Source organism: Lemur catta, chromosome 14, assembly GCF_020740605.2.
Source record: "Lemur catta isolate mLemCat1 chromosome 14, mLemCat1.pri, whole genome shotgun sequence".
In the NCBI taxonomy this organism is placed as follows: Eukaryota; Metazoa; Chordata; class Mammalia; order Primates; family Lemuridae; genus Lemur; species Lemur catta.
In genome coordinates this window covers 32203724-32231710 of record NC_059141.1, presented here as the reverse complement: position 1 = coordinate 32231710, position 27987 = coordinate 32203724, and the positions used below count along the sequence as shown (strand labels likewise).

General features: G+C 39.6%; 1 protein-coding gene across 3 annotated transcripts in view; it reads left to right on the top strand.

Annotated features, from left to right (window-relative positions):
* Positions 1-15603: 15603 nt before the first annotated feature.
* STAMBPL1 (STAM binding protein like 1) overlaps positions 15604-27987 on the top strand; it is a 43197-nt gene continuing 30813 nt past the window's right edge. The window contains exon 1 of one of the 3 annotated variants that reach the window (XM_045568765.1): positions 15604-16024. The gene's annotated coding sequence lies outside the window, so the exon portion shown is untranslated. Of the gene's footprint in view, positions 16025-22737; positions 22757-27987 lie in introns of those variants that run through there. The other 2 variants (XM_045568768.1, XM_045568767.1) reach the window with 2 other exon arrangements.

The following is a 27987-nucleotide window of genomic DNA, read 5'->3' as shown; positions in this document are numbered from 1 at the left end:
TCTCCCTCAGGGCAAAAGCCCTCTGACACTAGCTCAGAGGCAAACAGCATGTGGCAGCATCCTTTGCAGATGGTCCAACGTGAAGACTGAACTAGCTAGGAGCTGATGTCAGATTTTGTGTACATTTTCCCAGTCCCTCACCTAGGGATTCCTCTTCCCCCCATGGCTCCTGATCACATAGGACAGGTGGAAACTCTCATTAGCTCACCTCTGCCTCCTGGATGGCTGCGCATGCGCACAGGGCCATAGTCAGCAGGTCACAGCACTCAGATGAGAGAGCGGGAAGCCCTGCAGGCACAGCCGCAGATGCTTCATTGTTTGGATGCGTTAAATTGGCAGGTGCTTCTCTGGGGCTTTGGACCCCTAAGTCCAGTATGGGACCTTGGCTCAAGTTCCTACTCTGTTTTCCTGGGTGAATTTGAACCTATTTAGGCTTCAATTTTCCTAATCTTGCCCTTGAACTCAAAGGTTTAAATTTACACCCAAATTATGCCCTAACCAATGTTGTGAAAATGCAAAATGTTGCAGCGTGACTAAAAAAAACACTGTCTTTGGAAACAGAGCTTTCTTTCCTGCCTTTATTATTACAAGCTCGATGACCCTGGGCATTTATGTGACCTGCAGAGTTCTGAGGATCAGTTTCTCCATCTGAAAACTAGGAGAATAGTCATCAGAATTAAATGAGTTAATGATTTGAAGCACCTAGATTGTGGAGAGTGTGGGGAAAATATCTGCAAAGATGGGAACCAGCAATTCCTCCCTCTTCCGTGCATGTAGGCTGCTATTGCCACCAATATGACCTGACCTTGGGATTTGCTTTGGCCAATAGGAGATGCCACAAGGGATAGTATGCCAGTTCTGCACCTAAGCCTTAAGGGGCCGCCAGCTCCTTTCTCACCTTCTTTTGAAACACAGCCAACCTGTAAAGAAACACAGGTTAGACTACCAAATGACAAGGAGCCATTAGCTTTCCCTGTCCTCCAACTTTTCCCCATGTAATCAGACTATGAGAATGTAGGGATATGACTGGTGCATACATTCAAAGTTTCTCCACAGACACAACTTGTCCTGGAAACAGAGGGAGAAGCCAACATAATAAAGTGCACTTAATAGGAGCTCCCTGGACTCAAGAAGAGGCTAAACCTGGTTTGATGAAGAAGGAATCAGCCTTGAGTGGGGCAACTCACTGACCACAAATGTTCCTTCTAGTTCCTAATTCCACGTTTTTTAGGCTCAGAGATGAATTATTTATATAGTGTAGTCAGGACATTAAATGCTAGGTCAGATATGCATGGTTCAATGACTGCCAATAATACATTTGCATCAACACATCAGAGATCCAGAGAACCCAGGAAGCCATCTGGACTCCCCTTTTAATGGATCTCATTCCCCTCCAATCTCCATTTACCTCTGATCTCAACAGCTCTTTTTGGATTTTGCTCTTGGTTGAGCCTCATCAATTAGTGCAAGGACCGAACGGAGCATTTCTCTTTTCTATAGTATAGCATAGAGATAAAGAGCATATGGTTTGGACTCAGAGTTGGGTCCACTTGCTGTAGAATCTTGGACACATTACTTTCACTTATTAATTTAGTCAATAAATATGTGTTGAGTAGCTGCTATGTGTAAGGCACTATTTTATTTTTTATTTATTTTATTTTATTTATTTTTTTTATTTCAGCTTATTATGGGGGTACAAAATTTAGGTTATATATATTGCCCATGCCCCCCAACCCATGGCACTATTTTAAATGCTCAGAATATAGTAGCCAATAAGACTGACCATGTCTCTGGCCTCATGGAACTTACATACTATGCTTCTATTTCTACACTATTAAAATAAATATTTTAATAGCACACAGCTCAGCAGATTGTTCTAGGGTTGAATAACATATTGCATATATAAGTAACTTAGCACATTACAAAAATTCAACAAATATTGCTATTTTATATAATATTATTTATCTAGGTCTACTCAGAAACATAACAAAGAAACGTAATATTTTGATATCCTTATGTCTTATATTTTTGGATATATTTTATAAATAAAAAACTAAAAGTAACCACTTCAATAGAAAAATAGTAAACATAAAATGCAATATTTTTGTATATTATATTTAAAATATTTAACAGAAACAGTAACAAAAATTTTCTTATTTCCCTCTGGGTATTCTATGTCTCTGGGGAGAAAGTAATGAAAAGTACTGTTTTCCAACTGTAATCACCCATATTTCAATACATGTTTCAGAAACTGTAAGAAAATAATGTACAAAGAATTTCCCTGGGGAAATTTATGATATGGCCAATTTAGTGAGCTGGGTTTCCCATGAGCTTCTGAAGCTGGTTTTAACTTCATTTTGACTCCTAGCTTATACATCTGACTCTCAAGGGGTCATACTCAGGAATTTTGGCAGTGATTCAGGAAGGCAGAAAGGGTGGGAGAAGGATAATCCATCAGCTAAGCAGTGATTTAGCTGGTACTAAGACATATGAGGTCTTCCTAATGTGCATTCAGCCCATAAGCTCAGCTAACCACACAAAGAATCTGATGATCCAAGAGGGGAGAAGCCATATATCTTCAGAGGCTTGATGGCCTTCAAAGTTTAACCCAGTGCAGATGGAAGTAAAAATTGCTACAAACACTCTGGAAAATTGTTTGGAAGTATCTACTAACATTCTACACATGAACATCCTATGACCAAGGCATTCTCCTCTTCCGTGTATATCCAACCAAAATGCAAATATACATGCCTCGAGACATACAAAAATGTTTAAGTAGCTTTATTTGCAATAGGCAAAATTTGGACTCCACCCAAATTCAAATTCCATCAATTGTGGAATAGATACATAAAATTTGATTTACTAATATAATAAAATACTGCAGAGCAACAAAAATTTTAAAAACTATCGTTGCCTGCAAAAATATAGATAAGTTGCACAAACATAATATTGAGAAAAGAAGCCAGGCACAAAAGAATCTATACTCATAATTGCAGTTTGATATACTTTAGAAGAGGCAAACAAATACATGATGTTAGAATCAGAATAGTGGTTACCTTTGGAGAACATAAGGGGAGAGTAATTGGGAGTTTCTGGGGTGTTGGCAATGTTCTACTTCTTGATTTGGGTTATGACTTTACAGGTAATTTTACAGGTAATTATCCTATTCATTGCAGGATAATTAATTGAGCTTATGATCTGTGCGTGTTCCTACATGTATACAGCTCTTAAATTAAAAATAAAACATACACACACACACACACACACACACACACACACAGACCCACACACACCCCAGGCCAAGGCTTCCACAGAACAAATGGACTTAAACTTGCAAATAGTTCCCAACACGTAAGATTTTCTAGGATCCTCTCCCCTGAGTACTGCTTCTCCACTCCCATAACTCACCATCCTCAGAGAATTCCCATTCTCAGTCTTTCCCCTCTCTTGTTGTCCCAGGTGGTGGTGACTGGGTTCCACCTGTGGTTATGGAAGGGCTCAGACACCTTTAGCACATGCCTCATCCCAGTCCTGAATCATCCGTGGCACCATTGGAAACCATCTTATGTGGGAAGCATGATAGGAAAACCTGGCATGTGGCTATATCCCTCTACTTTTCTTGGAAGGATTCTGGTGTGCAGTGAGTTGTCCTCCTATTAACAGGCCATGAGGAAAAAAACAAACCCTCATTCAATTTAGTTAAAAGAAAGCAGAAGTATAATTACCACTTAGAGTGCCATCTGGTGTATCTTTGCCAAATGGCACAAACAACTCTGCTAAGAGTCATGGACTTTAAAGCCTGAGAGATATTATAGATCTCTTTCTTTGGAACTAACCTTTGGCAGAGTCCCAAAAATTCCTGTTATGAACCAATCTGAGAAATACAGAGTGACTAATATTATAGTGGACATTTGTCTGTGATTTTGACTGTGATTCTGAGCAAGCTATGTTTGAGGACTTTCCCATTATGGAAACTAAAAAAGAAAAAATATATATTGTATTTCTCACACTCCTTTTCACCTCAGAAATAGTCGCATGACCTAAGGTCCAAGAATTAGAAGCACCTGCCGCCTGAACTTAGCATTGAAAACTCAGAAGAGAAGAAGTTGAGACTCTGCCATTTCCATTTTAGGGTCTGCTTCCAGTTTCTAAAAGCAGTAAGGCAGCAATTTTAGCAGAAAGGTGCAAACTTTGTGAAGGTTTTTGAGATTTTATGCTGCTTGCAGAGTAGCAAGTTAACCTGCCAGTTTCAAAAATGCTGTAGAAGATATGAGACCCTTGGATCAAAGACAAAGGACTCTACCACTCATGCCTGCCCTTTGCTCTGGAGGAAAATATTATTTCTACCTTCCAAGGCTTTTGCTATGCAAACATACTTGAAAAAATAATCTGGAACAAAGGAAATCGGTGCTTCTGCTTGCAAGATCTGCAGAAATGGAAGACACCAGTGGAGAATTATCTCTTAAAACAGGATTCAACAATCAGCGTTGGTGAAATTGGAAGTGCTAATTGCGGTGACTCAATCTGACCATAATGCCACTGGGATCTTCACTAGACCAGTTCTGCAGCAAAATCTCTACCATTGGTTCTGGTTGTATCAGCTTCAAACCTTATTCTTGGACCCATCTGGAGTTTTTGAGCTCTAGCCAGTATCTTCTGCTTAGTTTCTTTCGTTCACAACTATTGAGCCTGACCAATATACGTAAGTGGTCACTTCTCACTGGAAAATGCCTATCTATACACATCCATTTCTTGTCCTTCATTTGGCTGGTTCATTTAGCCTCTTAGACGTTGGGTAAATTATCTACCTTCCCACCTACCAAAGCCAGGTGTAAGATCTCTCTTGGGTTCAGTCTTAAAGAAAAAGAAATTGGGTATCTGTATCATTCACAGGGCCCAGACCTGGGACAAAATCCCCAGATAATACAGTTTCTGAAAGTGTTGGATCCCGGTCTGCAAGTTACTAGAACCTTGAGAATTTTATCTTAATCTATATAAAGAAACTGAGCTTCATGAGGACGATTGATGAGTTTAACCATTTGTTGATTACTTACTTTGCAATAATGCTTTCTAGAATAGTGTTTCTCAGTTCTTGCAAGATATAATTTTTGTTCATCAATTTGTACAAGCACATTTATATCACTTGAATAATAACCTGTTTTAATATTTGGGGGCTGGTATACACTTCAATGATGAGAATCATTTTTAAAAAATATTATAGTTGAAGGATTGCCTCTCAAAGAATTCACAATTTAATATTGACTCCCTTATCTAAAAATGTTTTGCATTACCTTTATAGTAAAAAAATAGATATTTTTCTAACAATTTTCCAAGAAGAATTGTATATATTAGATCATCTTCCTTCTAAGATGAGATACTTTGATTATGTTCCTGCTTCTACATTTTGCCTTAATTAAATAGCACATTGCAATCTCTCTTAAAGCATCATAGATGTTAAGAGTGGGAAGGGACCTTACAGATTATCTTTTGGTTTACTGCTCAATTTAAAAAGGAGGAGGGGGCCAGGCACAGTAAAAGAAACTAAAGATTGAACATAATTCCATTTTCCCATCATCCAAGAACTTCCAGAATTCAAATCATTCTCCAGGCACTGAGATAATGCTAGAGGAAGTTATTTTCTATTGCAAAAGCTTCCTTGTACTAAGTCAATATAGCTTTTAATCAAGCTATTATCAGATCTTAATGAAACATCTGCTGACAGATGCATTTTGTCTCTTTTGTCTAGCCTGCATTGCAAATGTCTTTTTTCGACTCTGGCATCAGGGCTGAAAGAGCAACCAAATGCTTATAAGTAAAGTACACTCTTGTCCAGGAAAGTAAGGTTGGATATTTGCCTGCTAAATTATCTGTAAATACATAGACTTAGCCTCCGCCTTCCCCCACCCCAAAGCAACTTATTATTACTGCATGAATAGCTCCTGGATGTCTCTATTCATTTGTTTTAGCCTTTACTATACTTGCTAATCAAGAATTCTTTTACTGCTAATGGCAATGATGATTATTTACTGGGCACCCGCAGTGTTGATCACTGCGCTAAGCACTATAGTACACCAGTTCAGTGAATATTTACAAACTTTCTTTTTGTTTTTTTTTTTTGAGACAGAGTCTCGCTCTGTTGCCTGGGCTAGAGTCACAGCAACCTAGCTCACAGCAACCTCAAACTTCTGGGCTCAAGCGATCCTCCTGCCTCAGCCTCCTGAGTAGCTAGGACTACAGGCATGCACCACCATGCCCAGCTAATTTTTTCTATATATTTTTAGTTGTCCAGCTAATTTTCTTTCTATTTTTAGTAAAGACAGGGTCTCGCTCTTGCTCAGGCTGGTCTCAAACTCCTGACCTTGAGCAATCCTCCTGCCTCAGCCTCCCAGAGTGCTAGGATTACAGGTGTGAGCCACCGCACCTGGCCTACAAACTTTCTTTAATGTAATATTATTATCTCTGTTGCATAGATGAGGAAACAAAGAAATTAATTTACTGGCTCAAAAATCATATAACTGCAAAGTGGCAGAACTAAGATTCAAACCCAAGTCTGTCTGACTCCACAGCCTTTTCTCTTTACTGAAGGAATAAATAGTCTCACTTTCTCCCCAAATGGCTTTTGTTTATGGTCCTAATAATCCAAGTACAAAAGAATATCTTGGATCTATATAGTGTAAAGGGTCATCCACTCAACTTTAACTTTCTAAAGTTCCCACCTGGAGACTTACATTCAACTTTCTTGGAATCGATAATGGCTGGATGGTTGAGCACAAGTATCTATTGAATTTTTATGTGAGTAATTTGGTAAAATATCTCCTGTCTCCCAGAAGTACTTTTATCTGATGGGATTTCAAATAAAACAATTTCATTTTTGGTTGAATACCACCTAAATATCTTTAAAAAATTTTTTTTTAATTTTTTACTTTTTTAGAGATGGGGTCTTGCTCTGTTGCCCAAGTTGGAGTGCAGTGGCACAATCATAGCTCACTGCAGCCTTGAACTCCTGGGCTCAAGTGAACCTCCCACCTCAGCCTCCTGAGTAGCTAGGACTAGAGGTGTGTACCACTACAGCTGGCTCCCCTAAATGTCTTTGTAGTTTTTTTTTCATCCTTTCCTTCTGCATCAGAGGCATATGTGGCAAGAATAAATATTTATACATGCTCACAATTGTCAACTCTCTTCTTGGACTTGAAGAATAGTGGGATGCAGTGAGAGACTTTTGCTTGCTAAGCTAATTCCTGGTCTCTCTTTGTACAGAATCTGGATAATTATAAGAATAGGTAACTAGAAATAAGTCTAGGAGGCTACACTGATTTGCATAATAAAGAGCCAAACCAGTTAATGGAGTGGAAGACACACACACACACTCACACCCAGCCCTGCACAGGCTGCTTTTGAGAGATATTGGTAAAGCTTGGGGTGGGGGAGGAACACAACAAAAACTTCGGAGCATATGCCATTGATAAGATATTAAAATAAGGAAAAAATGTTAAGATCACACCAACACTTTCTTTGGCATCTTTATGACATACAGTAAAGATTTATACGAGTCACTAAAGTTTGGGTGCTGAATGGATATTTCTTTGAATGCAAAAGTGTGCTAAGAAAGAGTTATAAGATAGCAGAACATGACTTAAGTCTGTTCCTCTTCCTTCTGAAAACCAACCCTGCTTGCACTCTTGGTGTCCTGTCCTGCCTCCTTGGGGCTCTTACTCTCTTCAGTATCTTTGTCCATCTTCCATAGTCTTCTGTCTCCCTCTTTCTACCGACCTCTGCCCTCTGCTTCCCTACCTGGAGGAAGAAGCTACTAGGCCCTGATGGTCCTTTGGGATAACTGGCTTGCAGATGTCACTCCTATTTCCTTCCCTGTACTCTTCAATTCCCCATAACCTGGCTTATGTGCCCACTACTCTTCCGAAAATGTACTCTCCACCACCAGTGAATTGTAAATGGCAAATCAAATTACCTTCTTTCAGGTTTTGTTCTTCTTGCTGTCTCTACAGCCTGTGGCCCTGTCCAACATTCCCTCCTCCCAAGACTCTCCCCTCCATGGTTCAGAATGCCGGCTCTTCTCAGGGCTGTACCACTCACTTCTCTCGTGCATAAATGAGGAAGGTGGTGACATGACCTATCGAATAGGGTTGTGTGGACACAGTGCGATGATACAAGCAAACTACTCAGCACAGTGCCTGGGTTGAAGAAGGATCAGTAAATGTAGCAGCTGTGGTTACCATTCCCCATACTCAGTTATTTTTGCTTCACTTCCAAGATCATCCTTGCTTGGCCCCTCCTCCTTCCACTGCCTACTATAGGTGGACATTTGGTAAGGTTGTAGCCCTGGTGCTCAGGCCTTCTCCACTCACTGCCTTTGAGGCTTTCATTCATTTCTGGGTTTTACCTATCACTGCTCAGCAAATGAGCCACAAATTTATACCATGAGGTTAATTTTTCAGGACTAGGCATTTCCATTTGACTCTTCTGCATTTATCTCAAATATATCACCATCTCATTATAGCCTCTATACTATTGCTTAATTTTATTTTATGTTATTTTTTTCATTTCCAGCAGTGATAACACCACTCCTTTTGTAGTTCAGGCTCAAAAACCTCCTCCAACTCCTTCATGTCTCAGACATAGTGCTAGGTGCTTTATAGATGTGAGTTCATTTAATCCTCATAAGAGTTCTATTGTATTTACTCATCAAGAAACTGAAGGTTAGAGAAAGTAATTAACTTGCCCTTGAACTATAATCCTTTCAACCAAAATACCCACTTTTTTGTGCTTACTCTGCCTCTTAATATCCAACTTTCACAGAATCACTTATTCCTTTACAATATGTAAGTGATGCCCTTTTGCTTCTATGTGGTATTTGAGCCCCACTTTAATTCTGACCCTATTTTGATGCATTTTACAGATCTACAATCTTCTCCCCTCCATTCCATTCTGTGGACCACTTCTAGAAATACAATCCTTCATCCTCTGGCCTGATACATGTTCTTCCTATCTTACAGGATTGTTAAGGGAACCAACTGACATCATGCCTGGGAAAATAATGTACCATTAGTAAAGTTAGAATCTAGTAAAACTAGCTAGTGGCAAACTAATCAAGTTTCCTAATGATAATGGAACAGATAGAAGATTAGACTGGTGTTACCATCTTCAGTGACTTGGATAAGTCACTGCCACTTTCATGATCTCAGTTTCCTCTCTTGTAAAGTCAGGAAGTTGAACTAGATGATGTCTCTGGTGTTTTTTGATCCTAACACTTAAAGATTCTTCTTGTCCCAAATGCTCCCTGTTTTCTGCCCCAAGGAATGATAAAGTTTCCTCTGATTAAAATAAAATTACTAAGTCAAAGAAAGACCCTATCAACAACCTTTTTAGAATTTCCCCTTCTTTTTGGAGAGGGTGTGTGTTTGTGTTTACTCAAGTCTCTGAAAATATAAGTAATATATTATAACAGAGTAAATTATGATGGCAAAGTTTGACATTCAGTTAGAGAAACCGAATAAATCAATGTATATGATGACAGATCCATGATTATTTGTACTCCTTTGAAGTACAAAGAATGCTGTAGTTTCTAAGAGACAGGTATGAAACTATGTGGTTTCATTCAAGTTCTGTGTTGTACTTACTTTCAAATGGTAAATAAATTGCTATGGATTGAATTGTATCCTCTCAAAATTCATGTTGAAGTTCTAACCTCCAATGTGACTATATTTGGACAAAGGGCTTTTAGGAGGTAATTAAGGTTAAATTAGATCATATGGATCAGGTACTGATCTGATAGGATTGGTGGCCTTACAGGTCTCTCTCTCTCTCTCTCTCTCTCTCTCTCTCTCTCTCTCTCTCTCTATATATATATATATATATATATCCCCACCCCCATATGAGGACATAGCTAGAAGGCAGCAGGCAGCAGCAGTCTGCAAGCCAGAAAGAGGACTCTTTCACCAGGACTGAATCAGCTCACACCTTGATCTTGGACTTCCAGCCTCTAGAATTGTGAGAAATAGATATTTGTTATTGACTGAATGATTGAGTCAGGATCTTGCTCTGTCACTGAGGCTAGAGTACAGTCATCATAGCTCACTGCAGACTCAAACTCCTAGACTCAAGCAATCCTCCCACCTCGGCCTTCCAAAGTGCTAGGATTATAGACATGAGCCATGGCGACCAGCCCAGATTTTTGTTATTTAAACCAATCAGTCTGTGGTATTTTGATACGGCAGCCTGAGCAGACTAAGATATAAGTGTTATCAACTTTATGAGCGTAAGAGTTAAGCCCAGCAGCACATGCCTAAGTATGTATTTAGGGATCTGCTATTTTTAATATTTGTCCTTGGAAAAGGTCATGTCTTTGCTTATATAGCCATAGATAAATTTAACTGTTGTATTTTAAGATAGTATTATTTACTCTAGTAAAATCTCCAGCAGTGACATTTTTCTATAAACAGAAGATATATTTTTTTCTGTTAACCAAAGAAATATCAATATTAAATTTAAATAACCAATACAATGCCATCTTGTATATCTAGCATTTTTCCTTTAAATGGAAGCTGCTAAATCTATTGAGTAACTGTTAAATAATAGCAAAGTCTATGATGAAAAGATCTCTATTGCATTGGAGCAGCCCCAGGGGAGATGTTACAGGATATATTTTGACTGTGAGAGCCAGGTACTGTTTCACCGCCTCCCTCCTGCTCTCTCTTCACCTTTCTGTCCTTCAATGCACATATTTTACATCTGCAAATCAGCCTGCAAAAAAAGGTCTTTTAAAAAAAAAATCTAACACCCCGAACGCTATTAATATTTGGTCATTTACCAATGTCTTATGTCTAAATCTAAAAGAGATCAAATAATATCGGCCAAAGAGAGAATTTACATTTTTCATTAAATATCTGCCTGTATATTGAAATGTTTAGTGGTAGTAAGCCCTGTATCTACAAAGTACATTATCGTTTTCAGAAAGCTTTAATATTCACTAGCTCCATAACCACCTTAAGAGCTATCTAGAGCCACCATTCTCGTGTTTCCGGTGGGAAGAAGTAGGCTCAGACAGATCTGGCCCAGGGCAGTTTGTAAACAGCAGAAGAGCACAAGGTTCCAGAGATTCCCAAACCTCATCCAGTATCTGGATTCGGGGACATAAGGAAATAAAATTGTCTAAGTTTAAGTAACTAACAGGAAGAGAGCACTGAAATGAATCACAGGAGTGGAAAAACTGAAATGTGCCGGCCGTTTCCACTTCAGAAGCATTGCTTCCTGTGTTCAGTGACACAGGCTAAGCTACCATAGTTATAATTCCCCAAATGGAAAGTAAGTTATTTGGAACTTACTAGCTCCCTAATAGTATAGACCAGTGTTTCTCAAACTTTTTGGCCTTAAGGGTTCTTTATATTTTTAAAAAGTATTTTTACAATTAGAAAGGATTCCAGAGAGCTTTTGTTTTTGTGAGTTATGTCTGTTCATTCTTACTATATCAGAAAATAAAACAGAAACTTAAAAATGCTTTTTATTAACTTATTAAACAATAATAAACCAATTACATGTTCAACTATGTATCACATTTTTATTACAACATAATTGTTTTCCAAAACAAAACAAAAATTAGCATTCTAGCTGTGGTGACATCATACACGTAGCTCTGAAACACTCCACTGCAAACTCATGAAAGAATGAGAGTAAAAAAAAGTCAAACAATATATTTGTATTGTCATGAAAAGAGTTTGGACCTTGCAGATGTCTGAAGGGATTACAGGGACCCTTGGGCTACACTTTGAGAACCAATCGTATAAATGATAGCAAAGCCAGAATCTTAAGAACACGTGTTTTTAAGAATATGATAATTTCTGAAGTATATACTTTTAAGGGCATAATAATCTCTGAGATGAATATTTTTTTTTCCAAAAGAATCAGTTGGGTATTTTAGTTCTCGTCTTTCCCTGGAGACTTTGACTTTAGAGACAACCCAGAGCCAGGGAATTCTAAATCTGAAACAAAGGACAAGGACTCCAGCCTATCTGGTGTCAGCAAAAATGCTCAGTGATATTACTCTAGGGACCACCAGGTTACACACATATACCAAACAACGTGAAGAGTACAGTACTCGAAAGGAGTTTTAGCTTTCTGATTAATGTAAATTCAACTCTGCATACTCTCTCTTTGTATTGTCAGGTCTAAGAAATAAAATCCAACTAGGATGTTGACAGATGGGGAGACTAGAGACTCCATGCTCTTGGGCTTTGGGGTGCCACAAAGAGACTGGCAGACATCCCTATTATAACCACTCACGGGAAAGAAGGATCCTCTTTGACCTGAATACAAATGCCCTGAAGCTATTCCAGCTTCTCAGAACAGATCTATCTCTGATGTTGTGGGATAGGAAAAAAATTTGAGTTCTGGCTCCATATTACTCATCCTGTGAGAAAGGTATTAATGTTTTGTCACTTGTCATCAGTTGGGAAATACTCAAATGTAATATATTACTTAACAAAGCAATTTAGAACGTCATGCCCTATTTTAATGTATGCCATCAACGAAGCAAATGACAGGGAAGTCACAATCCCTCAATTCATCATTCTTCTTTGTGAAATAATGTGCTTTCCTTCCTTCCTCCCTTTTTTATTCCTCTCTTTGTTCCTTTCTCCAATATTTATAATGTACTTATTATGAATGAGGTACTTTGATCAATTCAACTTCATATTTACCTGGCTGCCAGATCTGTTTATTTTAATTATTAAATATTTCTGATCAGTCCCAGTGGCTCATGCCTTTAATCCTAGCACACTAGGAGGCCCAGGTGGGAGGATTGCTTGAGGTCAGGAGTTTGAGAACAGCCTGAGCAAGAGCAAGGCCTGATCTCTCCTAAAAATAGAATAATTGGCCAGGTGCAGTGGCATGCACTTGTAAGTCACAGCTATTGGGAGGCTGAGGCAGAAGGATTGCTTGAGCCCAAGAGTTTGAGGTTGCCGTGAGCTAGGCTGACACCACAGCACTCTAGCCTGGTGACAGACCGAGACTGTCTCAAAAAAAAAAAAAATTCTTCTTCCTAAATAAAAGAAAAATATGCCCTTTATAGAAAAATTAAAATTATAGTAAAGCATAAAGAAGATAATTATAACTAATTATAACTAATATGCAGGAGGTAATTTTAATAAATTCTCCTAGAGTTTTTCCTGTATTTTTACCTACTTGAGATTATATGTATACACAATTTTGCATTCTTGTTTGCTTAACATTGTATCATAAGCAGTTTCAATGTCATTAAAAACCCATCATAAACATAGTTTTAATGCCTAAAGTTAGTGATAAATATCTCAATGGAGAAATCTTATTGCATGTATCAGATATCCTTAGGATAAACTGCTTCTTAGAAGTGGAATTACCAGGGGTGGAAGGAAGTAGATTTTACAACTGACAAATTCCTTTCCTGGCAGTGTACCAAAATGACATCACCAGATAAGAGGGCTCATTTCATTGCACCCTCAGCAGTAATGAAGAAATGTTTATTTATAAGCAATCTTTGCTTATATGATTGGTAAGGTTGAAAATTCTATCTTTAAAAAAAATCTGCATTTCTAATACTATTGAGATTGAATCTTTAAAAATGCAAGTAAAACTACAGAACACTTAAAAATTCTCTAAGATAAAATTTATATAAATACCTGGTTGCCCAATATTCATTAACTCAGTTGATAAAAGGGAGACAGAGCTCCAATTACCGCAAAAGTTGCTGTACCAGTGTTTTTGGTGGCAACCACTGAAATCATTTCTGGCTAACTTAGTAAGAGGAGAAATACATTGGAAGGTCATCAGATGTCATGCCAAAGCGGAGGGCTGGAGAACCGGGCTCCTCACACAGGCAGGGAAGCTTGGCAGCTGGAATTAGAACAGGTCACACTACCCCAACAGCCCACTTAAGACGCCACTGGCATTGCCACAGTAGATACTACCACCTGTCACCTCTGGTACTACTGTCCTTGGACACAAAAGTCACTTCGCAGATAATGGAGTTGTGTCTAAAATGTCTCTTCTTTGAATCACAGAATCCAGATTCAAAGAACTGGACAGGAATCACTGAGGCTGAACGTAGGTCCCATGATGATGCCCTACCTGCCACAGGGTGGTGACAGTGAGTATTGGGCCATTTTGGCTTTTATGAGAATTTGGATGCTAGGTAGAAAGAAAGACCTAGCATCAATGATCAATGACCACTGTAAATATGTATGTGGAATTTTTTCTTTCATAATACTTTTTAGGAATCTGTTTAAACTTCGTATCACTGAATTTTAGATTGTCCAGTAGGTCATGACATTACCTGGTCCAGAACTGCAAACTCAAATGTCTACCATATCCTCAAATGTCAGTGAGGTATGGGTGTATGGGAGTGTGAGGTTAGTGGAAAATCTTCCCAGTCCAAAGGCAGACACCTGCTACTCCGCGCCAGCTGGTGGTTGCTAGAACCCACCAATCTTACAATTTTTCAGAACATGCCAAATGTCTGAATTTTTGCAAAATTTCCTGATTTTAAGATTTGGAACCAAATTCAAAATTAGAAAAACAACAACACCGTTGCTTCTTAAAAAGCAAACCTCCTCATTTTAAAAGCCAGTGTAGGAAGATAAGGTCTAAGAAGGTGAAACGCCTAAGACCAAATAACTCAGTTGGTGACAGAGCCCGGGCTAGAAGTTTGGTCTCCAGATGAAAAGCTAACTAAGAAAGCCAATGTTCCACCACCTGGCTCTGCAGTCACTTCTTTGACTTGGAGATACCCTCCCAAGTAAGCTCAAGAAAATCACATGCATTTCATCCAGCGGCAGCAGTGTTCATAGAATGTTTATAAATTAATAGAATCTGTCCAGCCAAGAGAAACAGCTTTCGGTGTCAGATCATAGTTTAAATCTTAGCTTCTACCACTTTCTAGGTGGGTAACCTGGGATAAATTACTTCTCTGTGTCTCACTCATGGAAAAAAAAAAAAAGAGTACCTTTTATATATAAAGGCTGTAGCAGATGGAGTAAAATTACTTGTACCGAGTGCTTGGCACAGTGCCAACACTATGGTAAAAACACTGCACGTGGTAATAATATAATATTAGTAACATCATTCTAGGAGATATCATAACAGTCTGTATTTCCCAAGTACACAAAGGTGAAGGGAGGGAGAGCTAGTGTGTTTCCTGATACGTAGGTGCATCCAGTTATGGATAAATCTCAGAATGGAATTGCTAATATGAGGTGTAAGTGGGATTTTCACTCAAACCCTGTCCTTGCCCAGACTCCAGTGGCAGTTTCACGGACAAATCCAGCTGCGTCGAGGCTTGTGTACTCTGCAATCTCCGAAAGCACCACTCCTGTCTGTCTCCATGAAACTGACAGTGGAGCAAGGGGGCGTCCAGGTGGTCCCGGGCTGGGGTGGAGGGGGTGACGTGCAAGGTTTCCTAAGGGAAAGTCGCGCCCTACTGGTTCACTCTCGCTCTGGGCCACCCTTGGGGACCTGCTTCCACCTGTGAGCTGTTTCCGCAGAATGCGGGAGGCCGCCGCGCGGAGGAGGGGGCGGAGGCAGAGGCGGAGGCGGCACCCAGGGGCTGGGGCAAGGGAGGCCGGGACCATCGCAGTGACAATTTATTTTCCTGCAGCGGCGGCAGCAGGGGCGGCTGCTGCGGGCTCACGGCCGGCCGGCCTGCGCGTGGGTTTGCGAGGGTGCTGCTCGCCCCCTGCGCTGGGGTGTCCGACAAGCGAGGAGTAGGAGGACGACGAGGAGAGCCGGGCACGGAGCCCGCGCGAGCAGAGCCAGCGAGGCTCCCCCGGCCCGCGGAGGAGGAGGGGGAGGCGGCTCGGCCGAGGCCAGCGCGCGGGCGCCTCCCCGCCGGCCGCCGGTATCCCCCGCCGCAGCGCCTTCCCGCACAAGCCACCGGGGCCCGGGCTGCAGCGGCCGGACGGATGCCAAGGCCACACGGCAGGCGCGGGGGCAGCCGCCGCAGTCGCCGTCCCACGCGGGCTCCGGACATCGAGGGCTGCCGGTGAGTAGCCGCGCGCGCGTGCGAGCGAGAGCGCGCCCCGCACCGGGAAGAGCGCTCGCCGGCTGCGTGTGCCCCGCGGCCTGGCCCGCCTTCCGCCCGCGACGTCCGGTGGCGGGCTTGCTCCGGGGGCGGAAAGTGCGCCGCGGCGGCTGCTCGCTTCCTTCCTGCCAGCCCTGCGGTCGGCCGCCTCCGCCTGGGCCGCCTCCGTGGGCCCCTGACCGGGCCCCCAGGGGTTAGTGTCACCTTGCCGGGGAAGGCAGGAAGCCGTGGCTGCAGCCGGCGGGGCGGGACGATGGTCGTGACCGAGACGAAGGCGCGCGTGGGTGTCTGGTTCAGGCTTAGGATGCGGCCCTGGCGAGGATGTCGACATCAGAGAGCCACCGCGCTGGCTTTGGCAGTGCGTGGTGTGGACGAGGAAGGGACAAGGGTTAGAAGACAGACCTTGACCCCTGCGGAGCTTGTGGCACACCTTTCGAGGTGATGTTACTTTTACCATTTATCAGAGACTTTTAAGACATTTTCCCTCACCTGAATAATCTAAGCCTTCCCTGAAAACCCCCGATGAGATGCACAAAGAAATGGAATGTCACTACTAAAACATAATTTCCCAGAACTTTCTCTAAAACACCCCACACTGCGTATAGCCCAGAGCCTATAATTCTATAATTATTGAAGTTTAAAAGAAAAATTTTATAAGGAATAAATAATTCAGGAAAGGGAACCTGATCTAGAAGATTGAAAGAAATCTGAAGTGTTGAGGGGTGGGTGGCTCGCTTTCTGGAAATCAGTGTTTGGTGGTAAGTAAAGCAGACATCTTTCAAAGTAAGCCCCAGCGAGCACACTGCTTTCCAACATCCTGCTAATCGCTGACGCTAACGTGAGGTCCTAGGTTTTAAGGGCGTTTCCAAAAATATAGTGGATATCACCAGGATGTTGATCTATGGTCTCATTCAAGGCTCTGTCAAGGTTAATAATGCTGATTTGTTCCAGCAGATAAAGTACACCTGAATGTTTGTGTTTCAGTTTTTTAAGGGTAATTCTTGAGGATTGTTTTACACAGAAATTAAGCCACGGTGTTTTATCTTTTTCCAGACCTTGTTTTAATTGGCAATTTTATGTTTTTAGGATGGATGCTATATGGAACTTCAGAAATGTATTCTGACTGGATTGTAGTGGGCATTTTGTAGCTATACTATAAATATCTACGTTTATTTTTAAAACAAGTTAATGCCTTTGAGCAGTAGGCTCTTTTTTGTTTACCATTTGCACCATGAAGAGCTTCATTCAAAGGCATGAAATGTTATTGGAATCTACCTGGAGAATAATTTGGCTGCTTGTTTTCTGTTCAAGGGTAAATACAGCAAAATTGTTTGCCACTTGGCAATGTGCTTTTGAATACACTTGGGCTATAATTTATGTATCAGCTTGTTCTTGGAAATTTGAAGAAGAAACTTGTTTCTTTAATCCTGTTTTGTAAAGTGAGCACCATTTAAATTATAGGGCAGGTAGCCTTTACCCATATCTCAGTCATCCAAGCCAGTTTCTTACCTACTTTTGCCATGTTTCATAGGATTCTTATTGCCTGTGGGAGGATTGGAGGGAGTAGCGAAGGGACTAGTGTCCTGAAGGTGTCCGTAGCAGAGAGATTTGCTCCTAGAGGAAAGGACATCTCTGGCTAGTTCCTGAGAAAGACTGACAAAAATAGTTATAAAGGATTGTTAATAATTGTTACCTCTTCTTACTTTCAGCACATAGGACTTAATCAGCTCTGTTCGATCATGTCCCTCCTTTAAGGACCCTTCCCAGGCCTACTTACAGCTACAATCCAGAGAGTGAGACTGAATTTTACAGAGAGGAAAATCCTGGTAATTCTCATGCAAAAACATAAGGGGTAGAAGAGACGTGAGAGGAAATAATGTAGACGCTGCCCAGAAAGTACCAGGTGCTCTCCTGGTGGATACATTTACCAGTTAGAGACATTTTAATTAATCTACTGGATTTGTGATTCTGTCTAATACTAACTTTTTTTCTTGACCCTGTGAAAAATTTGTAGGTGGCTTCAACTGAAAGTAGGAGAAATGACTCATGGTTGTCCCTGAAGATATTAGAGCCAGCTTTCCATCTCATCCCTTAGGGCTGATGGATTACAGCTGTTCAATAAATGCTTGTTAAATAAGTAAAAAAATCTAGAATGTCTTTGTCTTCCCAACCTCACTACATCACCTATTCTGGCATTGTTTTTTTTTAATATGAATCACCAAACTTTTATCAAATTGAATCGCAGTTCATATATTCAACTAAGAAGACCAACTTGCTCAATTGAAGGAACAATAACAATCCCTCTAAAACAAAACAGTAACAAACAAAAACCACTGTATTGGTACCTGTTCACTTGCATAGTCCAGCTATCTGGACATGTGAACTGTCCAGCTGGATGTGTGAGTGTACATTCAGAAATCCTGAGTTGACATCAGAACGTTCAACTCAGGAATGATCTGGATGTAGCTACATCTGGATGTGGCTTTTGTCGGAAATTATTTGCATTTCTAAGCAAATCAGATGAACTTCTAGTACAATCTTGCATCTCTTCATGCCAAGTGGAGAGGTTGATTAAACATTTGGCATGTTGCTAAGTCTTCAAAGCCCATGTTGCTTGTTCTCTTTCTAAATTTTAAATTAATTCCATGTTATTTTTGTCCATTGATGTGGTTAGTTTAGAGACATTAGTTCAGACTTAGTAACTTCTGTTTATTAAAAGCAGTCCCTTGATAGAAGCACCAATGACTCTTATGTTTTCACTTGCTCCAGTTAACCTTTCAAGGCACTCTTTTAGAAATGGGTACCTTTTTGGTCTTGAATATTAAGAAATGTTAATGACTTTTTTTGTTTTAGTTCCAGCTTTCAATCTCTAATCATTAGAGGGTCTCCCTGTAATTTAGGTTCTAACTTCAGGAAGAAAGATTAGGAAGATATCTAAAATTTACCTGGATATTAAGGTTGTGGTGGATAATAGTAATGCAACTTTTCTCTTTGATATTCTTTCATGTCCTTCTCAGATCAAGCTTATTTCATTTTGAACAAAAATAAAATGAGATCCTGAAATATTTCATTTTTTTTAATTGGGCCATGTGCAAAAATAAATACATAAAATAAAAAATTGTGTATCACCATTACGAAGTAGCACAAACACTGCTCTTCTCTGCGTAATGAAAAGTGGCCATTCATATCAAGTATTTATTTGATACGTCGGCACTTGAGCACTTGAATGAGAGGCAGAGGCATGTTCCCTCCATGTCTTCTTAGGCCCTTGAAAGCCAGGGAGTGGAATTTTGATTTGATGTGGTACCCAAATGGAGGATCCTTGAAAGGGAGCACGTGCTCAGAAGAGCATGTTGGCAATTGGGTGGCGGGTGGATCACTAGGAGGGAGTGGGGACAATAATCTGGTGTGAGATGATGACAGCCTGACATCAGATCCCAGGGACTGCGAGATACAGAAGGGTAACTCCAGGCACTCAGACATCAGGATTCCTTTTTTATATGAAAGAGGGATTGCAAACCTGTGGCACAGATGTGGTCACTAATACATCCCACACCCATGTAGGCATCACCAGTTGATCACAGCATTCTTTCCTGTTGAGCCCTGATGTAACCTGAGAATCTTGCAAACATAAACGTTAGTTATTGAGCATGTGCTCTATGCCAGGCGTTACACTAAGCTTTAACACACGTTTTCTCAAGGATGATGGAGTTGTTAGGAAGATGAAATTTTTTTGCCACTTACTAGGTGTGTGTTGTTGGCAAGTTACTGACTTCTCCAAACCTCAGTTTCCTTATCTTTTATTTGGGATATTAGTTTCTATCTCATAAGGTTTTGGGGAGGATTCAATGAATAAATAAGTGTAAATGAAAAGTGCTTAGAACAGTGTCTGGCACAGAGTTAAGTGCTTTATGTGTTTGTTATTCTTGTTATTAATTTTTAGAACAAATGTATGCAACGGGTACCATTTTTCAGATTTAAAAATCGAGGTACAAAGAGACTATGTAAATTGCCCATTATGAGAGGCTGGTAAGTGATTGAGCTGGGAGTCAAACCCGGACCCCTGTCTCCCATACTGCATGCCAGATGCTGGGGATACTGACTGGAGCAAGAAAAGTAGGGGCTTGTCCTCATGGGGGCTTCAGCGCTTAGAATTAGTACCCAGATTATGGCAAAAAGTTTTTGCTATTTTGCCTTGACATTTGGTATTTTATAAACAATGTTTTTCATTAATTAATTAAGTTCGTTAAGAAGTATTCCAATTTGTGTTTGTGTTTATTTTTGTGTGGGTGTTTTGGGTGATTTTTTTTTTTTTTTTTTTTGCCTAACAGTTGGCATATACAACACCTACATCTCTCCTTACGTTGACTGATTCTTTGCTGGAGGTAGGGAGGATATGCCTCCCTAATATAACCTATCAGATCCCCGAGCGAGTTTTAGTATTCTGAAAAACTTCTATGCCATCCCAGAGTCTCAGATTTCTCCCATTTGTAAGCCATGGTGGAGTGATGATAACATTTCTAATCATTTTTAAGTTCAGCTTATTCAGGATATTTTATAGACTAAACAGCAGGGCAAATTTTAACTGTTCTTTGACTTGTTGAAGTGATTGTGTCTAATTATGAGGCCAGATTTTAATTATGGGTGGGAAGACTGCTGTGGCAGTGAAGAATAGAAAAGTCTCAATTCCTCCAGAGCTTTCAGATGGAATCTGCCCTCACTGATTCCAAAATTTTGACTTTATTACATTGATCCTTATAATTCTTTCTTCTCGTAACTTTCAGAAATCTATAACTAGCATTTTTTTTTTCTAAGTAGGTGAAAGTTTTTCTTGGTCTTGTATAAAGTTCATGGGTAAAATATTAATTATTTCATGGAGGAAAATTGTTAAATCTCATCTTCAAAAATATACTCTGTGTCCTTTGATTTACCCTTTTGTGTAAATTATACATTTTCTTATTTAAAGTTCAATTCTTTTTAAAGAAACTTTTATTTAATAAAATTGCGTGAGTCTTAATTAAATATGACAGAATTTGAGATTTGGTGAATCTGGCATTGTGTTTTGCTTTTTAAACTTTTGCTATACGTGTGTTTCAAAGCCATTGCAGTAACTGAACCAAAGATTCAGCAAAAGCTCATGCAAAAGATAACCGTTAAGAGACCCATCACAAATTATTCATTTTGATTATATGGCCTGATGATTCTCTGGGTTAATTTAGAAACTGAAGGCCGGTGATGACTCATTTTTAATCCTCCTGGCTTCCTGTGAACTCCGCCTACCTGTTTTGCATTTGTCTCTGTTCAGAGAGATGCTCCAGTGTGGGTTCCTTTTGAGGATGCTACGTTTCAGACTTGAACGGCTGGGGCCATGGGCACCTGTGCACCTTTAATTAAAAGCATAAGGAAAATATAATCAGGAATGGTGATTATGGCTTGGTTCAGCTCATCTAAGGACCCTGCGATTTTATTTATCATGTCGCTAGAAACTGGAAATGTGCATTTTAACAACTGAGAAGAAAAGAGGCCTTTATGTCTGTGGGTTCATCCTTCAGTCTTCTGGTAGATTGACTCTAGCTCTTTTTCCAATTTGTTTTGTCCTTGAAAGGTTGATTTGTAAATTGTTCCATAAATTTTTTTTAACAATAGGAACAAATGGACAGGGTGGATGGAATGAGATTAGAAAAGAGGCCTGGAATAAGCCCCTCATATGTTACTGTTCCTGTTCAAAGGGAGCAGAAAAACTGCGTACTGAATCTGTGTAGTACTTCAGCTAAATATATAAATAAATAAAATTAAAGTCACTTGGAATCATTGGTGGGTGTGGAACTTTGTTTTCCCGATTAATAAAAAATTCAAGAAATTAAAATGTGAATCTTGAAAGAAATATAACTATCATTTACTTATGGCATATACTTATTTTTCTTTTGTCAAGTACATTATTATTGAAAGACTTGGAAAAGTAACTTGGGCAGTGATTCTCAAACTAGTCTCAAAAAAAGAAAATATCCTCATCCCATCCCCAGGGATTACTATACAAAATATTTGGGTGGAGCCCGGCAGCCTTTCTTTTGAGGATCTTCTCAGGAGATTCTGATGCAGGTGGTTAGTAAACCACCCTTTGAGAAAAATCTACTTAAGAGCTAAATCTAATTTTATATACAAATTCTGGCTCTATTTTTATGTTTTGAGCATTAATTCCTCCTGATTCTCATAGACTTTTTCATGTAATAACATATGTATCAATGCTGCCTTGGTGTTCTTAAAAAGGCCCAATGTACTGCCTTTCGTGTTCTTAATAATACCTGTTTTTTCATGGATGGAATCAGAAAACCACAGGGTTGGTGGGAATTTTTAGAGATAATGTCATACATCCTTCTGAAGGGCAGGTGTTTGGCTAGGGCAGAGATGGGTTTGATGAGAGGGAAGTGGGGAGACATTAGGGAGCAGTGGGAAACACAGAGGAGGGGAAATAGTCAGATCACGAGGACACTGAAGGGCCGGCCAGGGCGTTAAGACCTGTTCTGTCAGGCACTAGGTGACCACTGTGCGTTTTTGAGCAGGGGACCAACCAGATGCAAAAACAAGTGATCACTCGAGCTAGGAACACAAAGTACCTGGTCCAGAAACAGAGGATCAAGGAATGGGTCGGCGAAGCAGACTGATGTTTCACTGTAAAGGCAGAAGGAAGCACAGGTGAGGACTTGGGGACCCTGAATTCGGCAGGGTCAACTCTGAAGGGTTTGTGCAGTAGAGTTCTCCAACTCTGTGTTCCTGAAGGTCTGTAGCTGAGAAATTGCTCTTATGATGCAATTGCATGTTATGGAGTATAACATGAAGGCCACCCAGCTCAGCCACCAGGCCAGACCAGCCCCTCTGGATTTAGAAAGTTCTTGAATGATTACTACAACTACCACTACCTTAAGATTATGAGGCAAGGAGGGCACAGTTGTTCTCACTTTGGACCAGAGAAATGGACTTAGAGAGTAAAGTAATTTATCAAAATTCACACATGTAGAGATTGTCAGGGTTAAGGGTACAAATCTGGGGCCTATTGAAAAATCTAGGCTTAAAAAAAGTATAATTTGTCTGATTGTAAAGTGATACACACTTCTAACAAATTATACTGAAATGAAAGACTTTCATGATCCCACCCTTGAGAGAACAACTGAGAAAAATCCAGTGACTGTTGTTCCATATTTTTTCTTGGGAATGGCAGTATACATTAAATACACACATATTCATATAACAAGGGTGGAGTCATAGTTTATGTTATTCCACAACTTGCTCTTTTCACTTAATGCTCCAACTTGGACAATGTCCTGGTTCATTGTATATAGATGTAAGTCCTTTCTAATGGCTTCATCCATGATAGAGATTCTTTATTTCAAATAGTCCCCTTTTGATGGCTATTTATTTTTATTTCCAGAATTTTAATATTTTTAAACAATGCTACAGTGTGTATTTATGTGTGTGTGAGAGAGTATGTGTTACATGGGCAGGGCAAACCATGGGGAAATCATAGAATTGGAATTGCTTAGTCAACAGGGATGTATATTATAAAGGAATATTGCCAATTTTTTTTCAGTCCTCATCAGTATTGAGTATGATCAATCATATAAATTTTATCAATCCAATAAGTAAAAATATCTTGTTTACATTCACAGTTTTTTAATTACTAGTGAGTTTAAACATTTTTTTATGTTACTTAGCTGTTTATATTTCTCTTATGACTTGCTGATGTCATTTGCCCATTTTTTTTTCTCAGAAAGAAACATTTAATAGGGACTTACTGACAGAAGCCATGTCTCCTGTGGTGGTGGTGGTGGTGAGAGGAAGAAATGGGTGTGACAACTGAAGTCTATCCCCTCAGGGAGAGGCAAGAATGTTGTGTGAATCTGCCCACGGTCAGAATTTATGGGCAGGGTTGTTCTGATCTAAAGGCAGGATTTATAGTAAACTCTATATCCTAGAGGCATTCCCATAACAGGGGTTAGTCAGAAGTCAACATGGCGGGTTAGCATCCAAGGTGGAATTTGCTTTAGCTTCCACACTCCACCCCACAATCCAGCTCTTACAATCTTGCATGCTGTCCTCCTCCTTGATGCTTCCTGAGCCTTTAGAGGGAGGGTACTTGATATTGTGTAACCTCAGCAGCAGTGCAATGGAAGACAATTAGGCCCAGTGGGATTCCAAATGAGGGAGATTTTCAGGCTTTGAATCATCTCTAGTTTTCAGAATACTGTGATTTTGGTTTTCTCGGAAGTAAAACAACAAGAGATACATAACATTAATAATTTGTTACAATGCACACAAGGATTACAATCAAAATAATTTATGTGCTAGAACAACAACAAAAAAGAACCTATTCTATTAAGGAGCTAACTAAAACCACCATGAAGAAAATTAAAACCCAGTTCTTCTTTAGGGACTTGTTATAGCCAGGAAATAATTCAGAATTTAGTTCAAATAGTGGAAGAACTCAAAAACAATGGTTAGGGCTAGAATCTAATAACAAGGGTACCATAGTTTTTTTTCTGAAACATTTTTTTCTCTCTCCACTGTCCCCATTTCTACCAAGGATAAATCATAGCAGGACCAATTTATTTGCAAAATAAACTTTAGTCTCATTTTACTTTGCCTAATTATTTGCATAAAGTACAGCAGTAGTTATTGGCCATATAGACTCTTTATAAGTTGGTTTTGCTAGAACTTTTAAGAAATCTCAGGTTAGACTTTTTAAAAGCCAGAAAGCCAAGCCACAGATCCACCATTAGACTGTGCTTATAGTACATGTACGAATTGGGTGAATTCTCCTCTTCTCCACGTCCCAAAATATCTTGAGGTTCCTAAGTTCATCAGAAAGTAACATTCTTTACTTATCACAGGTCAAGAACCTTATAAGAGAGACAGGGTACCAGGCCAGTATTTCCAAAGGGCTTTTTTATTGACTTTATGAAGTCAACCTTAATTCTTCAAAGCAGTCTGGTCATATCTGAAAATATGCCATTCTAACCAAAGCTTTGGTAAAATAACCAGTGTCTCTAATTGTTTCCTGTTACAAAAGGAAACATTCTTATTGAATTTATGCAAATAACTATATTGCCATAAAATAAGAATACTCACAAATTGTTTCCAAATTTTGGAGAAATCAGGTAGAAAGAAAGATAAATTTTGCTCACAAAAGGTTACTTTACCCAATTTCTCTAAGTTATAAATAGCTCAAAAGGAAAATCTTGCCCTGACTCTCCTTCACGTCACCCAAGACAGCATGAGTATTTCAGGTGTCAATATTATTTTATGTCTTTCAGTCATAGGGGTAGCTTCAGCTAATGTCCCATAGCAAGGGACATTAGTCTCATTTCACTTGGCCTGATTATTTGCATAAAGTACAGCAATAGTTATGGGCCATATAGACTCTTTTTAAGTTGGTTTTGCTGGAACTTTCATAAGAAATTTCAGGTTAGACTTTTTAAAAGCCAGAAAGCCAAGCCAAGGATTCACCATCAGACTATGCTTGTAGTACTTGTACAAATTGGGTGAATCCCCTAATTTGTAAATGCCCCTCAAATTCTCTACTCCAAAATCCCAATAGTAATCACTGGGAGGTGATCATAATCATTTGCCCATTTTTATTCAAGTCTTCATCTCTTTCTTACTATTCTGGGAATGTTTCCCATAGTTTAGAGGTAGTAGATATTATAGCTGTGGGTGATGCAAACATTTTTTTTCTTTGTTGTTCTTTTACTTGTTGAAAAGATTTTTAAAGGTACTATTTGAGCATTTAAAAGAACATTTGGGGGGGCAGGAAAAAAAAAGAACATTTTGTTTTAAAATAATTTCAGGCTTCCAAAAGATTGTCCTTTTCCCAGATTCCTCAAACATTAACACCTTACATAACCACAGTAGTTATCAAAATCAGTAAATTAACATTGATACAGTACTATTGTCTAATCTACAGATCTTATTCAAATTTCACCAAAGTCCTTCTTCTGGGTGAGGATCCATCCAATCCAGGATCACACATTGCATTTAGTTGTTCTGTCTCCTTAGTCTCTTTTAATCTGGAATGGTTCCTCAGGCTTTCTGAATTTAGTTATCCTGACACTTTTATTTAAGAGTACTGGCTGGTTGTTTGGTCGAAAATCCCTTGCTTTGGGTTCATCTGATGCTTCTTCATGAGTATATGTAATCAAGGGAGTGACCCGGTAGGGTGGTGGTCAAAAATATCTTGCCTAAAGAGGAGATGCTTAAGCTAACACTAGAAAGATAGGTAGAAAGAAGAAGTGTGAACGGAGGGTGGAGTGCCTTTGTAATTGGCTTTGCATAGGGCATCTCAGCAGTTAGAAGCAGCCAGTGCACTGTGACTTTCCATAGTTCCCCTGAGCCATTTGAAGAAGCCAGTGTGGAGGAGAGGGAATGAGAGGGCTGAGGAGGAGGCAGCTGGGTCAGACTCAGCTTTGTGGTGCTTATTAAAGATACATGATATTAACAGCAGTGGAAAGCCATTCAAAGGGCTTTAAGCAAAGGAATGACAGTATCTGAATCAGATTTTTGAAAGTTTACTACACCATTGTATAGAATTAATTAAAAAGGAGCAAGAAAGAAACAAATCAGACAATTAGAATGCTATTCTAGCACTGCAGACAGAAAAAAAGGTGGCATAGATCAGGGTGCTTCCTGGAAAGATGGTGAGAAGATGTGGATTTGAGAGATGTCTTGGAGGTGAATCTGCATCTGCACACATAGCTGGTAAATTAGATATGGGGTTGGGGGAGCGAGCAGATGCAGGGTGGCTGTTTCCAGGGTTTGCCAGGTTTTGTGTAGTTGATTGGATGTTGGTACCATTCGTTGAGATGGAAGAGATGATCCTTCACCTTCTGACAGCGAAGTCAGAAGCATCACCATCTCCATTCCCCTTAGATGCCAACATTTACAATGTCTTTGCTTCTTTATGCTCCTGTATCTCATTTTATCCACCTCTGAGTTCTGTTATTTTTTCTCAGAATCTTCCCCAATAACTTCTTGTCCTTCTCCATTCCTTTTATTGCTCTTTAGTTCAGACCTGGGTGACCTCATTCCGCAGTTGCATATTTGTTTCCTCTCTGGGCTGCCAGCTCCTCTTCTCTCTGTGACTTTATCCATCACTGCCGTACTATTTGAATTTCATAAATATGTACTTAAGTGCCAGTTTGGGTGGATCACCTTGTTGAGCAGAGTTGAAAATTCAATAAGAAGTTAAATATATTTGAGGAGACTCAGGTCAATTTCCAATTATAATCGAGGCAGACAGAATGAAGGCCATTTTGCCTAGTGATCAGAAAAGACTGTATCCTTGTCTCATTCCTTACATAAAAATAAATTCCACATGGGTCAGACATATTAATCCCAAAATACCTAACCATAAAAATACCAGAAGAAAAGATTGGTGGATATATTTTAAAACTTTTTATGATCAGTTGAGTTTGAAGACCTTTTAAAGAATGTTGAGAGAGTCAGGTACCATAAAAAAGATGGATCCACTTGATAGCCTCAATTTTAAATTTTTTACATAAAAATAAAACAACTGGCAACCAAGAATTTCAACTAAACTAATAAACGTAGAAAGAATGATGGAAATTAAAAAAAATCACCATTTTCAAACACATTAGTAATTGTTTCAGGCAAAAATATCTTTTGTTTGCTAAGATTAGTGGGCAACGGTATATTTGCATAGTTTCAAAATAACTTCCTCCAAGATCCTTTTTAATTACAAAGGGGAAATAGTATCTTTACGGGGGAAATCCTGACAGACATAACTAAAACAAATGATCAAAGTTAATGTTGCCAATAATGAAACAAACCGATGGCATGTGTCTCCTGATGCATCGTGGACACACCATCACTTCTGAGGTATTTTTGCCAAAAGACACAAAACTCTCCTTTTT